This window comes from Carcharodon carcharias, chromosome 14 (assembly GCF_017639515.1).
Source record: "Carcharodon carcharias isolate sCarCar2 chromosome 14, sCarCar2.pri, whole genome shotgun sequence".
NCBI lineage: Eukaryota > Metazoa > Chordata > Chondrichthyes > Lamniformes > Lamnidae > Carcharodon > Carcharodon carcharias.
The window spans coordinates 46607347-46625319 of record NC_054480.1 but is presented as its reverse complement, the minus strand read 5'-3'; positions in this window follow the sequence as shown (position 1 = coordinate 46625319).

Genomic DNA, 17973 nt, shown 5'->3' with positions numbered 1-17973 from the left:
CAGCTAACTCTAGGAAGCTGTTAAACATACATATAACCTCTACCCTCAGAAAGAACAACCACAACTTGCATTTCTGTTGTGCTTTTAACGTAGTAAAGCTTCCAAAAGCACTTCACAGGAGTGTTTTCAAACAGAATCTAACAGCCAGCTACATAAGGAGAAATTAGGACAAATGACCAAAAGCTTAGGGCAGAATTTTCCGTGCCCACTGGCATCGGGCATGTTTGGCGGCGTGAGCGGACAATATGGCGAGAAGGCTTAAAATTGGTTTCACAATGTTTTGCAATTATCCGCTCTGCCTGTCAACGGCGGACTGCATTTCCTGCTATCAGATGTCGAGAACATCATCACAATGCGTCTGTATATCACTATAAGCCCAGCTCACCAGAATCATCCCCTCACGCTAGATCATCCGAGCACGTCGGCGTGATTGCACGCCAATATGTTTCACAGCTGAACATAAACGATGTGCACCTGGCGAGCTGCACTTCACTCTGGACTTTGAGGCTTATTTGCCTACCTTGCTTCGGGCAACATTCGTGGTCATCAGCGCCAGGCTTCGCAGGCAGCATCTCATCAGTTTTACTCATGAGTAGGTCTCGACTTATGAGAACAGCCATAAGGCTTTTCAATGGCTGCAGGGCTAGGGCTTGCTTGGGAAGGGGGAGATGTGGCCTCAGACAAGGGAAGAGGCTGCAGGGCTTGGGCATTATTGGGGAATGGTGTATCCCAAGGTGTTTGGGGACACATGTTGATCTGTGCAAGTGGCCTCAAGAGGGTGAGGGCTGATGAGGCAGTCTCCACTGGCGATGAGGCCAGATGGAGATGTGAGGGTGTGTGGGAGAGAGTGAGTTGTGATGTCCCTTGAGCTGGCAGTGAGTGAAATGCCAGTGGATGTGTGATGGGCTTGTGAGTGTGTGAGTTTAGAGTGACGAGATGGTTGCCTTACCCTAGTGGCACAGATGAGATCATTGATCCTCTCTCTACACTGGATGGCGAACATCTTCCATGCAGTGTTGACACTGACCACCTCTGCCACCGCCTCTCAAGCCAGGGTGGTGATGCTGATGGGCCTCCTGCAGCTAAAGCAGGGAGTAGAGGACATCGTGGCAGACTCCAATGATGTTCAGAAGGCATCCCAGGGGATGTGTCAATGAATAAGGGGACTGCACACTTCTTGGCTTTTGGCACCATGTCTTCACCTCCTGGGCTGGAAGCAATGTGAGGTGTGCACGTGGCTGCACTTTAAATATGGTGCCAGCGTGAGAAAGTGGCAAAGTGAGGTGTGGTGGGCAAATCAGATGCTGCCTGCCAATGAAATGGCGTGTTTGCTCGGAATGCATGATTAATGAGGCAGGATTGGGATAATATGGCACAAAAAACCCCCTATTGCGGCCGGTGAGTAAAACGTCCTTTTTCCTGCCTGCTACTGCACTAAGTGCAATTCTGGGATGATTCTGCCCTTCGTCAAAGAGCTAGATTTTAGGGACTGCCTTAAAGGGCAAGAGAGAGGTACATAAACAGAGAGGTTTAGGAAGAGAATTCCAGAGCATATGGGCGTTGAGGTGTTGAGCTCCATTGAAGTCAACAGGGGCCTGATGTGATACAGATCCTGCTGTAGCAAAGCTCAAGGTGACTTTCTATTCCTCATTCTCTTATTTAGGTATTTTAACCCGACAGAAATAGGTGAATTTAATTGGAATCGGAGAAGGAATGAAATTAAAGCAGGCTGTGAAAGCTGAACTAAATTTTAAATCAGAAGTGGTCTGAAATACGCCGTATCCAAATCATTCAGGATCCAGCTTGATTTGTCCTTTCAAATAAAATGCCAATGGTTAGCAAAAGAAAGATAAACTGTCATAAGCGAGTCATATGGACTTGAAATGTTAACTCTGTCTTTCTCTCCACAGATGCTGTCGGACCTGCTAAGTTTGTCCAGCAATTTTGTTTTTGTTAAAGGTAAGCTGTCTATGTGTAGTGTGTGACATTGCTGTTGTGGTTATATCAGTATGGGGAGGATTTTCCCCTTGTTGGGCGGGCACGGCAGGCAGGACCCATTGGGCCCCAATTAACGGCCAGCCAGCGTGAAATGCACGCTGATAACCTCAGCGCTGCCTGAGTGGGGGTAGGAGGAGCACGAGCGCTGAAGTGTGTGCAGTACGCAAGGGTGCGCTCAGTGAAAGCTCCCTGAAGGCACAGAGCTGCCTCAGAGAGCTGCAGATTTTTAACACGAGAAGTAAAGATTTTAAAAATAAGGAAAACATGTCACCACATGTGACACTGTGACATGAACAGGAACATGTGAAATAAGAGTTTTAAAATTTTTATTTTCTTTCGTCACTGTTCGAAACCTCATCCCACCAGTGAATGAGGTTTCGCAAAAAATGCAAAGGCTGCCTGGCCTATTCGCCCATCCACCAGCCGTAAGGTTTGACAGGCAGCGAAAAATTCAATTTAATTAATTGATTAAGGGGCTTAATAGCCCACTTAATTGTCAGCAGGTGCGCAGCCGCCGACCGAAATATTGCACGAGTGCGCGATGATAGCAGGACACTTATCCAACATCATTGCACGCTAGTTCATGCTTGTACGTGTCAGGCACGCACCCACATGCCAAGCTGAAAACAAAAACAGAATTACCTGGAAAAACTCAGCAGGTCTGGCAGCATCGGCGGAGAAGAAAAGAGTTGACGTTTCGAGTTCTCATGACCCTTCGACAGAAATTGAGTTCGAGTCCAAGAAAGAGTTGAAATATAAGCTGGTTTAAGGTGTGTGTGTGGGGTGGGGGGGGGGGGGGGGTGGGGGGGGCGGCGGCGGAGAGAGAGAGAGAAAGAGAGAGAGAGAGAAGTGGAGGGGGGGTGTGGTTGTAGGGACAAACAAGCAGTGATAGAAACAGATCATCAAAAGATGTCAACAACAATAGAACAAAAGAACACACAGGTGTTAAAGTTGGTGATATTATCTAAACAAATGTGCTAATTAAGAATGGATGGTAGGGCACTCAAGGTATAGCTCTAGTGGGGGTGGAGGGAGCATAAAAGATTTTAAAATATTTAAAAATAATGGAAATAGGTGGGAAAAGAAAAATCTATATAATTTATTAGGAAAAAAAGGAAGGGGGAAACAGAAACAGAAAGCTCCTCACACCCCACTTCCTGTAAGGACTCCATCCCATTCTCTCCGTTCCTTCGCCTCCGTCGCATCTGTTCCGATGATGCTACCTTCAAAAACAGTTCCTCTGACATGTCCTCCTTCTTCCTTAACCGAGGTTTTCCACCCACGGTCGTTGACAGGGCCCTCAACCGTGTCCAGCCCATCTCCCGCGCATCCACCCTCACACCTTCTCCTCCCTCCCAGAAACATGAAAGGGTCCCCCTTGTCCTCAATTATCACCCCACCAGCCTCCGCATTCAAAGGATCATCCTCCGCCATTTCCGCCAACTCCAGCATGATGCCACCACCAAACACATCTTCCCTTCAACACCCTATCGGCATTCCGTAGGGATGGCTCCCTCCGGGACACCCTGGTCCACTCCTCCATCACCCCCTACTCCTCAACCCCCTCCTGTGGCACCACCCCATGCCCACGCAAAAGATGCAACACCTGCCCCTTCACTTCCTCTCTCCTCACCGTCCGAGGGCCCAAACACTCCTTTCAAGTGAAGCAGCATTTCACTTGCATTTCCCCCAACTTAGTCTACTGCATTCGTTGCTCCCAATGTGTCTCCTCTACATTGGAGAGACCAAACGTAAACTGGGCGACCGCTTTGCAGAACACCTGCGGTCTGTCCGCAAGAATGACCTAAACCTCCCTGTCGCTTGCCATTTTAACACTCCACCCTGCTCTCTTGCCCAAATGTCTGTCCTTGGCTTGCTGCATTGTTCCAGTGAAGCCCAACGCAAACTGGAGGAATAACACCTCATCTTTCAACTAGGCACTTTACAACAATCCGGACTGAATATTGAATTCAACAACTTTAGGTCCTGAGCTCCCTCCTCCATCCCCACCCCCTTTCTGTTTCCTCCTTCCTTTTTTATTTCCAATAAATTATATAGATTTTTCTTTTCCCACCTATTTCCATTATTTTTAAATATCTTAAAATCTTTTATGCTCTCCCCACCCCCACTAGAGCTATACCTTGAGTGCCCTACCATCCATTCTTAATTAGCACATTTGTTTAGATAATATCACCAACTTTAACACCTATGTGTTCTTTTGTTCTATTGTTGTTGACATCTTTTGATGATCTGCTTCTATCACTGCTTGTTTGTCCCTACAACCACACCCCCACTCCACTTTTCTCTCTCTCTCTCTCTCTCCACCCCCCCCCCCCCCCCCCCACCCCCACCACACCTTAAACCAGCTTATATTTCAACTCTTTCTTGGACTCGAACTCAAGTTCTGTCGAAGGGTCATGAGAACTCGAAACGTCAACTCTTTTCTTCTCCGCTGATCCTGCCAGACCTGCTGAGTTTTTCCAGGTAATTCTGTTTTTGTTTTGGATTTCCAGCTACCGCAGTTTTTTTGTTTTTATGCCAAGCTGAAAACCCTGTCCTATATTTCTGCTGTTCTCTGAGTAGCCGTGCTGTATGAGTAGAATTATGGCAACAAAATCAAGTGTCTGTTTATTTTTTTTAGAAAATGCTTGATTACTTGCATGATTTTGTAGCAATTTAATGAGGTTAAAAAACAGAATTGCAGCCTTCTATTGGCTAACAATTGATAGCTTTTCTTAATATAACACAGTATTGTGAAAATGAAGAGATGTAATTGAACATAATTACTGCGCAGTGAGACAGATTTTGTAATACTCTTTTAATATATGAAAGCTCAGAACCTGAAGGTTTCAATTAATAATGTAGAAATCACACATATCCCACACATATAATTGGCTATAGTTCTGCAGAAATTCTGCATCAGTATTCACCACTATAAGAACTTGTGAACATGAGAAATGAGTAGTAGTAGGTCATGTGCCCCTCAAGCCTGCATTGCCACTCATGATAATGACTGATCTCAATTTCACTTTCCTGTCCAATTCACATATCCGTTGGCTCACTCAATTGCTGACTTTGAAGATGCACAATGGGCCAGATTTGGCCATCCCAAAGCTAGGTAAACCTGCGTCAAGAAAATCAGTGAACATCAAAGGCACCATTGCATTGAGCTCTGGAGTGTTTGTTTATACAATTGTGCAGTAGAATTTCATTGTGAATGCTTGGCTGAGTCGCAAAGCCCGGTAATGGATTTAGCTCAGCAGGGGTTGTTTACACAGCTGTCAGTGTACTGTGAGCTTTGTTTGACTGACAGTTGTATGAGCAGGTAATAGGATTGGTGTACTTTGTGGAGGTTTTTGAATGGCTGTTTGCTTATTTTGACAAATTTATGAGGACCTAAGAGGGATGATTGTTTTTTTCAAATGTAGTTTGAATGGCTGTAATTTTGGTTGATGGTTTTATGAGCTCCTAACAGGAGTTTTTTTTTTCAAGTGGAGTTTGAGTGGATGATTGTTTCTTTATTTACTTCATGTGCATTTAAAAGGCTTACAAGTCGTATTAATAGGGCTCATGAGTCTATCCAAAGTGGATGCTGAGTGATTGCATATGGAACATGCATGGGGGGCATTGAGGGAGCATGGGGAGCTCCAGCCCAGCCACAACATATGGGTTCATTCTGAACTTGGGAACGCGATGTCAAGAAATTGCCTGACTCACAATTATTGAGTCTGGCATGAAAATCTGGTCCAGTGACTGAGGTTCCATGGCTCTCTGGGGTTAAGAATTCTAATGGTTCACAAAAATTTGAGTGAAGAAATTTCTCATCTCAGTCATAAATGGTTAACACTTTATCCTGAGAGTGTGACTCCTAGTTCCAGTCACACCTGACTGGAGAAACATCCTTCCAGAACCTACCTGTATTAAGATCCGTAAGAATTTTATGTTTCACAAAGATCATCTTTCATTCTTCTAAACGTGAAGGAATAAAGACCTAATTTATTCAATATATCCTATATGATAATCTCTTTATCCCAGGAATCAGTCTGGTGAACCTTTGTTACACTCACTGCACAGAATTTAGTGCCCTCTCCCATGGCAAGTTTGATAGTGGATGAGCATTTAATCAGGCGGGAGGGTGGCAGATGGAAAACCCACCACATTCCCAACATTGCCTCAATTAAGTCCATGGCAGGAAGACCCATGGATGACGTTCCCCCCGCCATTAACTGGAGGAATATACTTGCGTTGATGCAGTTCAGAGAAGGTTCACTAAGTTGATTGCTGGGATGAAGGGGTTGTCTTATGAGGTTCAGCAAGTTGGGCCTATCCTCACTGAAGTTTAGAAGAATGAGAGGTGATCTTATTGAAGCATATAAGACTATGAGGGGGCTTGACATGGTAGATGTTGAGAGGATATTTCCTCTCATGGGGGATTCTAGAACTAGGGGGCATGGGTAAAAAAGTAACGGGTCTCATATTTAAAATGGCAATGAGATGGAATTTCTCTCAGAGAGTGATTAGCCCTTGGAATTCTCTCCCCATCAAGCAGTGGAGGCTGGGTCATGGAATATATTCAAGGCTGAGTTAGACAGATTTCTGACTGACAAGGAAGTCAAAGGTTATTTGGTCAGGCAAGAAAGTAGGGTTAAGGTCACAATCAGATCAACCATGATCTTATTGAATGGCAGAGCAGGCTTGATGGGCTGAATGACCTACTCCTGCTCCTATTTCTTATCAACTTATGATAAAATTCTATCACATTATGGTCACTTTTCCCAGAACTTTCTTTACTACAAGTTTTTAATTACTTATGTCTCATTGCATAATACTAGATCCAAAATAAATTCTTCCCTAATTGCTTCTTTGGCATACTAATCTCAAAAGCGAGCTTGAAAGCTTTCAATGAACTCATCCACCACACAATTACTGCAAATTCGGTTTGTTCAGTCTATTTGAAAACTAAAGTCCTCATGATTATTATGTTACCTTTATTAGACACCTTTCTAATTTCACGATATATACTCTATCCATCACTACAACTGCTATTAGGGAGCCTATAAACAACTCCCGATATTGTTATTTGTCCCTTGTTGTTTCCTAGCTCCACCCAAACTGATTATACATACAGTAATTTTTATGAACTAAGATCCTTTCTCTCTACTGTCTTTTTCCCATCATTATTTTAATTATTATTATTACCTTTTTCTATTTTATCCTATCTCTTCTAAAAATGAAGCATCCTGGAATATTTAATTCCCAACCTTAGCCATTTGACAACCATGTTTCCATATGGTTAATTAGATCAAACACATTCATTTCATGCATTAAAATGTAATGGCTTTAGCTTTCTTTTTTTTCTATTTTCCCCTGACTTGTGCTTAATCTTTAATGCCCCATTACCCTTGTTCTTTGTTCCTTGCTGGTACACTCTGCTTATTTTTATCTGTGCCTCTACTCTGCTCTACAACTTCGACATTTCTCTTACTGCTTTTGAATTTACCCTTACCGGATCCTCCCACCTTCATTAGTTTCAATACCTATCTACTGCCCTAGTTATTTGATTTGACAGGACGCTGAGCCTCACCCTGTTTAAGAGGAAACCGTCCCAGTTGAGCAGTACTGTGCCTGTGCCCCATGAATCACAAATCCTGCCTTCTTTCAGCCATGCAACTAACCCTCTAATCTGTTTGTCCCTATACTTATCTGCAGGTGGCTTAGGCAGCAATGCAAAGATTATTGCCTGTGAGGTTCTGCATTTTAATATCAACACTAACTCTTCAAGCTCTCTCAGCAGAACATCATTCCTAGTTCTGCCTATGTCACTGGTTCCACGATGGACCACGACAACCACGTTCTCCTTCCACAAGCTCTTCTCCAGCCACAAGGAGATATCCTAAACCCTGCCACAGGTCGGTAACACAAGGTTTAGAACTCCCAGTGATGTCTGCATATAACAGTATCGATCCCGCTGACTATACAGTCCCCTATCACTACCATATTACATTTCACTCTTCCCCTGTCCCAACTTGAATGGGCTCCAGTACAGTGGTGCCATGAACAGTTTGTTCTTGCAGAATGTGCCCCATCCACATAGGCAGCAAGAACCTCATACTTGTTGGTTAAGCACAAAGACCAAAGCTCCCCCAACACTGGACCTAGGATCCTTATACCTGCCTGACTTGCATTCATCCCTTCTTATTCCTGAGCACTAACCAGACCTGTGACACTACCTAACCTAAAGGATCTGACTGCCTCCTGGATTAAAGTGTCCAGGTGACTTTCCCACTCTCTGCTTCTCTGCAATGTCTGCACTTGAACTCCAGCTCAGCAAATCAGAGCTGCAGTTCCAGGTGCAGGCACTTACTTTGGATTTGGTTGTTTGGGATCATCATGCTCTTCACATGTTCCTTGCCCAAAAAGACCTGGTTAAATGGAAAAGTGGTCTCCAGGCAGATACCACCCAGCTGAGGTTGTAGTTTTCATGGAGTGGGAAGTGTTAAAATTACCCCAAAACTGTTTCGGAAAGGCGTATCCCTACTTCTTGACCAAATGTAACATTTATAGTCATCTTAAAAAAGCCTGTTCTATGCCAGTCCTAATGGGTAGTTCTAATATTTGTTTAAACTCATGCACTTTCTGTTCACCTAGCAAACACGGGAATAAGTCCCGAAGATCAGTCATTGCCAACAAGTCATACAGTCATAGAGACAGTAAGACACAGAAGGAAGCCATTCAACCATTTGAGGCCATGCCTGCTCTCTGTAGAGCAATCCAGTCAGTCCCAATCCCTAGCTCGATCTCCATAGTCCTGCAAGTTTATTACCCTCAAATGGCCATCCAATTCCACTTTGCAATGCAGAAATAAACTCAAAAGATTCAGTCTGAAAATTCCGTTGTGGAAAGGGTGGGTTTACGGGTTTTGTTTTTGATAGATTAAAGGAAATATTCCTAAATAGGCCATTCAAAATGAAAATGCAGCTGTAAAACTAGGCCAGTATTCATCAGTGCCAATAACTTTGCAGACTCAGTGATATCAAAGACTAATTGTGTGAGGAAAAATAAATCCCTCAAGGATAATAAAAGTTAACCCCCCTGTGGACTTGAAGACCTTTGCATCTTTAAAATCATACACATTTTCATTTTTTTATAAATGGAAAATTTATCTGACGAATTAGCAAAGGAGATTTACTAGAATGGTACTCAGTTACCTGGAGAGATTTTAGAAACTGGAGTTGTTCTTCATATAGCAGAGAGGGTTAAGAGGAGATTTGATGGAGTTGTTCAAAATAATGAAGCGTTTTGATAGAGTGAGTAGTGCCAGGTGGTTTGTAACCAGAAGACATGAAGGTAATTGCCAAGAGAACCAGAGGCAACATGAAAAAAGTTTACACAGCGAATTGTTGGATCTGGAATGCACTGTATGAAAAGTGGTAGAGCTAGATTTTAAAACAAACTTTCAAAAAGGAATTGGATAAATACTTGAAGGAGAATAAGTGGCAGGGCTATAGGAAAAGAGCAGTGGAGTAATTAGACAGCTGTTTCAAAGAGCTAACGCAGGCACGATGGGCCAATCAGCCTCCTTTTGTGGTGTATCAATTTATGATTCTATGATTTCTAAGTTTGGAGGCTGTGTCCTCTTAATTTTCCATCTTTAAAACAAATGGATGGAGCATTGTGGAACACCCCCTAACTCCAAAAGTGCACACCTACCAGGCAAGGATGTACATTGGAAGCACCAGCCCAGAAATTTGCCCTTCCATGTATACTGACAGCTGTAATTGTGCATGCACTTGCCCTTTTGCCTGCATTACAATGCTGAATGGAAATCACAACAGAATCATACTCTCGTGTAACCAGATCTTGAAAGCATTACAAGGCAGAGGTGGCATTGCAAGCTGTCTTGGCTCTTTTGTCATTGGTTAATTGGAAACAACAGAGGTGGCTCACTATGAAATATCTCAACTAAAGTGCCAAGGTACATCACATCATGCGGTTGATGAATATTTTGTTTACCTGGGTGAGGAACTTCAATAATTCCCCATGGAAACCATCCAACAACAACAAAAGACTCCTACACTTTACCACCTGCCTAGGTTCTTGTTGGTGAAACATTTGGTTTTGCAGACCACTCCTCTGGCTTCTGGTTAGGATCCTCTTATACCATTGGTTGAAACTGACCCTTCATTCTGGTTTCCTCAATTTAGTTATCCAATATGGCAAATTCGGAACAGCAGACTGCTGCGGATTGCACTTGAAGTCTCTACAACTGTAGCTTGATGATTCAGCTGCAAAGCCCCTAGAATGGCCTTGATCTCATGGTGGTCTGCAGCTCCTTCAGGTGGTTCTTCTATAGTTGTGCACTTATCCATACTCCAGGTTGTGGATTCATCATTCGATGTTCATAAACTATGCAGGCGGCCTGGATTACCCTCAAATCACTGCATGAAGCACTGATGCTGATCTATCAAATTGCAGTTATAGATAGGTTCATTGTGGTCCGAATCCCTCAGGTCCACAGCCGTGAAAGTGTGCAGGTTTGATCTTTAGGCAGAAAATTGGTGTGATTTGCTTTTTTTCACTTTCGTTAAATGATTCAAGTGCTTCTTTCTTCCTGTAACTCATTAACTTAACTCTGTAGAGTGGAAACATCTAAGCTGTAGGAGTAAACAATGTAGTTGCTATAAAGTACTCCTTTCAGGGCAGGCAATGGACTCTGCCATTTATTTCCCTTTGGCAACTATTAAAGAATTGAAGAAGAGTATATGTTATAATGCCAACAATATGTGACTCTTTAAAATAAAGCTTTCCACTTACTCCTTAAATTTACCTTCCACAATGGAATAGATTTAGCATCTCCATGAATCCCACATATTATAACTATTTCCTGCAATGCTCCCTCTGAACAACAAATATCACTATTCCATTACATTAAGAATTGACTAGCCCGTGTCCCTTAAAATTTTAATATCTTTACCTATTCCACCCTTTACACATGGAAAGATTTCTCCTTCACATATAAAATCTTTAAACATTTCTGCAACCTGTTCTTCAGAACTCCCTTGGGTAAATTGTGAACATATTCCCACTTCTTTACCTATCACTGATTCTTCCTGCTTTACCTGTATACAAACCATTAGAATTTATAGCTTGTCGGGCGGGCGCGAACCCAACCCAACCGAGTGCAAAATTACAAGCAATGACATTGGTCAAGCGTCCCAATTCATCGTGCACTCGTGCAATATTTTGGTCAGCGGGTGCGCACTAGACTCGGCAACACATCCGCTGACAATTAAAAAGCCTATTAAGGTCATTAAAATGGTAATTTAAATAAATTTTTCGCTGCCCATCCAATATTACGGTTGGCGGGCAGGCGAAAAGGCCAAGCAGCTTTTGCAGTTTTTAGGAAACCTCATCCACGGGCAGGATGAAGTTTCCAACAGCAAATAAAAATAAAGTAAAATTTTAACATTCCATTTATAACATGTCACTACTCATGCTGCAGAGTCACATGAGGGGACATGTTTTATAACATTTTTAAAATAATTAATTTTAATGTTTTAAACTGTTCATCTCCCTGAGGTATTTCTGTGCCTCAGGGAGCTTTTCCAGTGTGCATGCGCGAACTTGCGCTCTTGCCCTCCCCCCCAACCCACACAGGCAGTGCTGATCGCTGCTGCTCATGTTGTATACAGGGTGGGCTTTAATAGGCCCGCCAGCATGAAATTGTGGTCTGGCTCCAATCGCAGGTGGCGGATGGCTTCCTGACCACCCACGCCGGCCCTCATACAACAGTCCTGCCACCCCCAGTATCAGCCTAGTGAACCTTTGCTGCACTCCCTCTATGGCAAGGATATCCTTTCTTCGGTAGGGAGACCAAGACTGCACGCAATACTCCACGTGTGGTCTCACTACATTGCTCCCAACATAGCCTTTCATTCACATTTATATATGTTTCTCTCTCTTTAATATGTAAATTCCATTGTTCCACATGTCTTTGGAACTGTATCCTTCCCATAATATAAAAACTTTCATGTTGCCGATATTGTCAGTAACCTTTGGGAAAAATAAGCAAACTCCTTAGCCTTGTTTATCTGGCTGGTTGTAAACAGGCTAACATCCCTTTGAAACCCAAACAGTCCCTTCACTTATCTAAAAATGCAAATTCCCTTCACGCCTTACATGCTAATTCCTTAGCATTTCAAATGCATTTCTACACCTAGCAATCTACCTGACTCTAAATGTCATTAAATCACAGACAGAACCATCTACACTCACGCCCATAAACCTAATTTACAACAAACCTGAAAAATATTATGAAAATTATTATACTTTTGTAACATATGGTACCAACCGTGATTTGGGGTGGGGATGGGAGGTTGTGGGTGGGGCAGCTTTGATTTCATCCTTTCATACTCCCCCTATTGGTTTGAATCTAAAGTACCTTTTCATAAGGTGTTGAAGCTCTTAGATTAAGTGGAGCCATCATAATGTATGTATTGGAAAGAAATATGGGATATGATGTATATCACTCAAGTATCTGACCGCATAATTTTTTTAAACTTATTCATTCTTGGGATGTGGTCATTCCTGGCAAGGCTAGAATTTATTGCCCATCCCTAATTGCCCTAGAGAACCGTGGTGGTGAACCGTCTTCTTGAACTGCTGCTGTCCATGTGGTATAGATACACCCATAATTCTGTTAGTGAGACAATTCCAGAATTTTGACTCAGCAACAGTAAAGGAATAGTGATATAATTCCAAGGCAGGATGGCGAGTGACTCAGAGGAGAACTTGCAGATGACGGTGTTCCCATGAGTCTGTAGCCTTCGTGTTTCTAGATAATAGGTCACAAGTTTGGAAGGTGCTGTTGAAGGGGCCTTGGCAAATTGCTGCAGTGCTTCTTGTAGATGGTACACCCTGCTGCTACCGTGCACAGGTGCTGGAGGGAGTAAACGTTTTAAGGAGGTGGATGGGATGCAAACTAACTGGATGGCTTTGTGCTGGATGGTGTCTTGTTTCTTGAATATTTTTGGATCTGCACTCATCCAAGCAATTGGAGAGTATTCCATCACACTCCTGCCTTGTGCTTTGTAGATGGTGGACAGGCTTTGGGGAGTCAGGAGGTGAGTTACTTGCCACATAATTCCCAACTTATGACCTGCTCTTGGTGCCATGGTATTTATATGGCTGGTACAGTTCAGTTTCTGGCCAATGGTAACCCCCAGGCTGTTGTTGGTATGGGGATTGAGTGATGGTAATGCCACTGGATGTCAAGGGGAGATGATTAGATTCTCTCTTGTTGGAGATGGTCATTGCCTGACACTTGTGTGGTGTGAATGTCACTTGCCACTTATCAGCTCAAGCCTGAATGTTGTCTAGTTCTTGTTGCATGCAGGCATGGACTGTTTCAAAATCTGAGGAATAATATGACTTCCTGCAGTTGAAGATACATTGTGTTGGCAACATGCTCAGTATTTGCACTGTGCAATAGTTAACAGACCATCAGCTAAATGCATTGGCAGCAGAAGGTAATCAATTGCCAGAGTTTGTGCATTCTCTCTCTATAATGCTTCAGCAAATATCTTCCTCAATTGCTTCTAGGATCATGAACATATTTGATAGCAATGACTGATTAGTCACCTCCTTTCAGTCTACCCTTGGCGCTGCTCTTCACTCAAGATGTCCCTATACCAATCAAGGAGTATCCTTCTCTCTAGCAGTAGGGCTTCTAAAACTGCATCCTGGAATAGTGCCGCACTATCTTGTGGGCTTGCTGCAGCCATTTCTCCGACTCAGTAGCAGATAACTTAAAGGTGACCAGCAGCACTTTAAGAGCTGCTGACATCAGATAAACTGCCCCATGATTCCATTTTGCTTCCTGACCATTGTGTGTATTTGCACACTGAACATTGTGAAATATTATTAATGAGCTGGCCAGATATTTTAGCACAAAGTCAACTAAGAGCTCTGCAATTACTTACAGCACCCAGAAACCAGCAGCTCCACTACCATGCACTGCGACTGCATAATCAGCCCCATCACTCAAGCATATTTCCTGAAACATATGATCCAGACCAAATTTTCCACTGCAAAGGTGCAGGACACTCTTTGCATACACATGAGCACTTCTCGTTTTTTATTCATGAATACTTGGATATATATCAGAACAACATCACACACATCCACTTTACATGCCAGTCTGTGTGGAATGGCAAGAATAATGACAAGAATAGCGCTTGTCATAATATGAAGTTGTATTTTCAATCCAAGTATAGTACAGAGAACAGAGACATTGTTTTCTTTGTTCATTTCTGTGAGACCATTTGACCACACATCCAAATTGTGTGTTACACAGCACTCAGCAGGCGTCAGGGAGTAAGATGACTGACAAGAAGAGAATGACAGGTGCAGTCCCCTCACTTACAGCTACAGTTAAACTATTAATCTATCTATTCCCCTCAAAATAAAATCCAGATGGATATATCCTAATAAAAAAAGTTTTATGATGACTCTATAGATTATAGGCAACTCATGCCTCCAGTCTATTTATAGTTGTCACCATGGAGGATCTTTTCTGATTTATTTTACATGACACACTATAGGAACAACGTCAAACACATAAAGTACTCATTCCTACATCAACACAAGAAGCTGAGATTTCAGCTTTGTCTAATTTTAGTGAAAAATTGGACATGAGCAAGCAATGATAGAACTAGAGATGCATCACTAATGGACTACTTGACCATCGTAGGCACTGTTCTAAGTATATTTATTTCTTCAAGATGTAGTGATGAATATAAGAAAAAGTTATGAAAAAGTGAAAAACAAAAGACTTGCAGGGTCAGCCAGAGGTCAGTGGTAGCACACTTGCCTCTGGTGAAGTGGTTGTAACTACACACCAAACTCTTAAAAACGTGAGCAAAGAAGTCTCACCTGACACTTCAGTGCGATTGGAAGTGCCACCTTTTGGATGAGTTGTTAAATCGAGGCCATGTCTGCCTTCTCAGGTGGATATTGAAGATGTACTGACACAATGGGCACAAAAGAAGTTTTCCTAGTTAATGTGGGTACAGTAGCATAGTGGTTATGTTACTGGATTAGTAACCCAGAGGCCTGGACTAATGTTCTAAAGACTTGATTCAAATCCCACCAGAGCAGCTTGGGGATTCTAGGTTCAGCTAATTAAATAAATCTAGAATAAAAAGCTATTATTAGAAGCCATGATGCCCCCAGTTGCCATACAAGCTCACTTGTTTCAGTAATTATTGTTAGGTACATTACTGCCCTGTAAAATATGATTGACTCTTAACTGTCCTCTGAATGGCTCATCCAGCCAGATTATTGTATTAAGATACTATGCAAAACTATAATAAGCAGATATAATAAGAATAAGATGAGGTTGACCATCTGCTATTGACCTGGACAACAGAGGCACACCCGGCTCAGTCACCCCTGCAAGATTCTCCATGTTAACATTTGGGATCTTATGTAAAAATTGGGAGCACTGTTTTACAGGTTAGTCAACCTGTTATGGTCACTTAGAATCATACCTCTCAGCCATCGCAGTCTGCTCCATCACCATCCCTGAATAAATGCTTTCCCACCAGCAGGAAAGACCCACCAGAAATGCTGACACGGGGGCCTAGAGTCTGGAGAAATGCCCCTGGGAGTCCTCAAAATGACTCTGGGATCCCAAAAGGTCTAATGCAATTATGCCAAAAATAAAATCCTGCTAATTATTAGAAAAGGAAATGTGTCCTCATAATCAGTGTCCTCAAAATATCTACTTTGCAGATTAACAAATTTACAGATTAAGTGTTGGTACCAAACATCCATTACAAATTCAGAAGATGGGATGTTCACTCATGATTGCATATGGTGCTCAGTTCTATCCACAGCTCCCTGGATAATGAAGCACTCCGCATTACACAAGTGCCATGCAAAAGCTACCTCCAACAAGCAAGAACCTAGCCAGCTCCCGTTCACATACGATGGCAACACCATCATCAAATCCTCTGCCAGCAATACCCTGAGATTTACCATTGGCCAAAATCTTAACTTAACTAGCCATATAAATACTGTGGCTAGAAAAACAGGTCAGAGATTGGGTAGTCTGCAGTAAGTAACTCATCCCTTGATTTCCCCACTGCCTTTCGACTATCCACAAGGCAGGAGGCAGGAGTACAATGGAATACATTGCACTTTCCTGGAAACATTTTCCTCCAATAACACTCAAGAAGTCTGACACCATCTAGGACAAATCCCATTCAGTCCTTCCACCACCAGAACACCACAACTTCTAAGTTTCCCTCTAAGACAAACACCATCCTAACTTGGAAATATATTGCTGTTCCTTCATCGTCACTCAGTCCAGGAACTCTGTATCTAACCACACTTCATCACATACACATTGCAACAGTTCAAGAAGGTGGCGCACCAGCAACTTCTCAAGAAGCAATTAGGATGGGCAATAAATACTGGCCTTGCCAGCAATGTCCATATACCATGTACAAATAAGAAAATATTTATCCTTCAATCAACAACACTAAAAAAAGTTCAGATTATCTGATCATTATCACATTGCTGTTTATGAGATCCTGTGCGTGCAGATTTTCTCCCATGATTCCTACACTATAACAGTTACTACAGTTCAAAAATACTTAATTGGCTATAAGGCACTGAGGAACATCTGAAGGTCATGAAAGGTGCTATATAAGGGCAAGTCTTTCCTTTTTTTCTTTCTTGTTGTTGATGGAAAACACATGCACCGCCCCATAGATTGGCAATCCAATTACAAAATAAATGTTTTTACTCAGGTCACACTTTGCACTATAAAGAATGCATTTAGAAGAAATGTTCCTATTGTGTCTGTGCCCAATTGAACTGAAGTGTAAATTGCTGTCATGTGCTTGGTGAGAGATAGCAATACAACCAGCCATTTCTCCATGCTTCACTCATCAGATATGGCAGTATGCTCCCCATTCTAAAAAATGACTTTTTGTCATTCGGTGACAGAAAGCAAATGTTTCATCATACAATGCAGTCAGCACAGTCTGGATGGATGAGAAATGCTCCCTGCAATACGCACCATTTCCCGTCATGAAACATACAGGGCAGAATTTTCCCGTTGGCATGCAGGGGCGGGCCCCGCACGTCCGTGTGTAAAATGACGTGCAGTGGCGTCGAGCGAGCGTCACCACACGCCATCGCGATATTTTGCTGGGCAAGCGCGCAATGTCCAAAGCGCGCACGCCATTAATTAATGGACCACTTAAGGTCCTTGAATGTTCAATCAACAGCGATTTTTCCGTGCCCATGCAATCTTCGGGCCAGCACATGGGCGGAATGGGCAGAGGGGTAGGACACATTTGTATTAACCTCATCCACGGACAGGATAAGAGGGCTCACTGGGGTCATGAATGTGCACAGTCAAGTATTTATTTATGAAAGCTTTTGAAACTTGCCTGTGTGATCTGCAGTACTTCAAAACACATAGCAGCTATTTTTCTGGACTCTTAACCTTCAGGTCAGCACTCTGCAGTGAGTAATCTTTTTTGGGCCTGCAGGTTTCAGGAGCCTTCCCTGAGCCTGGGAATGGGCGCTGAACTCTCCACTGGAGGCACTTCCTCTGAGGACGAAGAGAGGGCTAGGAGTGCACATTCAGCCTCCAAGGGAGCAACCTTTGGGAGGACAGGCGCAGGACCAAGAGGTAGTCCAAGGCAGAAGGGCCGCAGAAGACGCCACTATCCTACTGCTGGTAGCTAAGCAGGTCCTCAATATGTCTGACGTGCAGTGCCAAAGGAGGCTCTGTCTTTCAAGGGAGACAGTTAACTATATCTGTCAGGTGATTGGGCCTGAGATCTACGCTCACTGTGTGGGTGGACACCCCATGCCAGTGGCTCTAAAGGTCACAGCTGCCCTCAACTCCTATGCCTCTGGCTCCTTCCAGGGGTGATGGATGATCTTTGCGGTGTA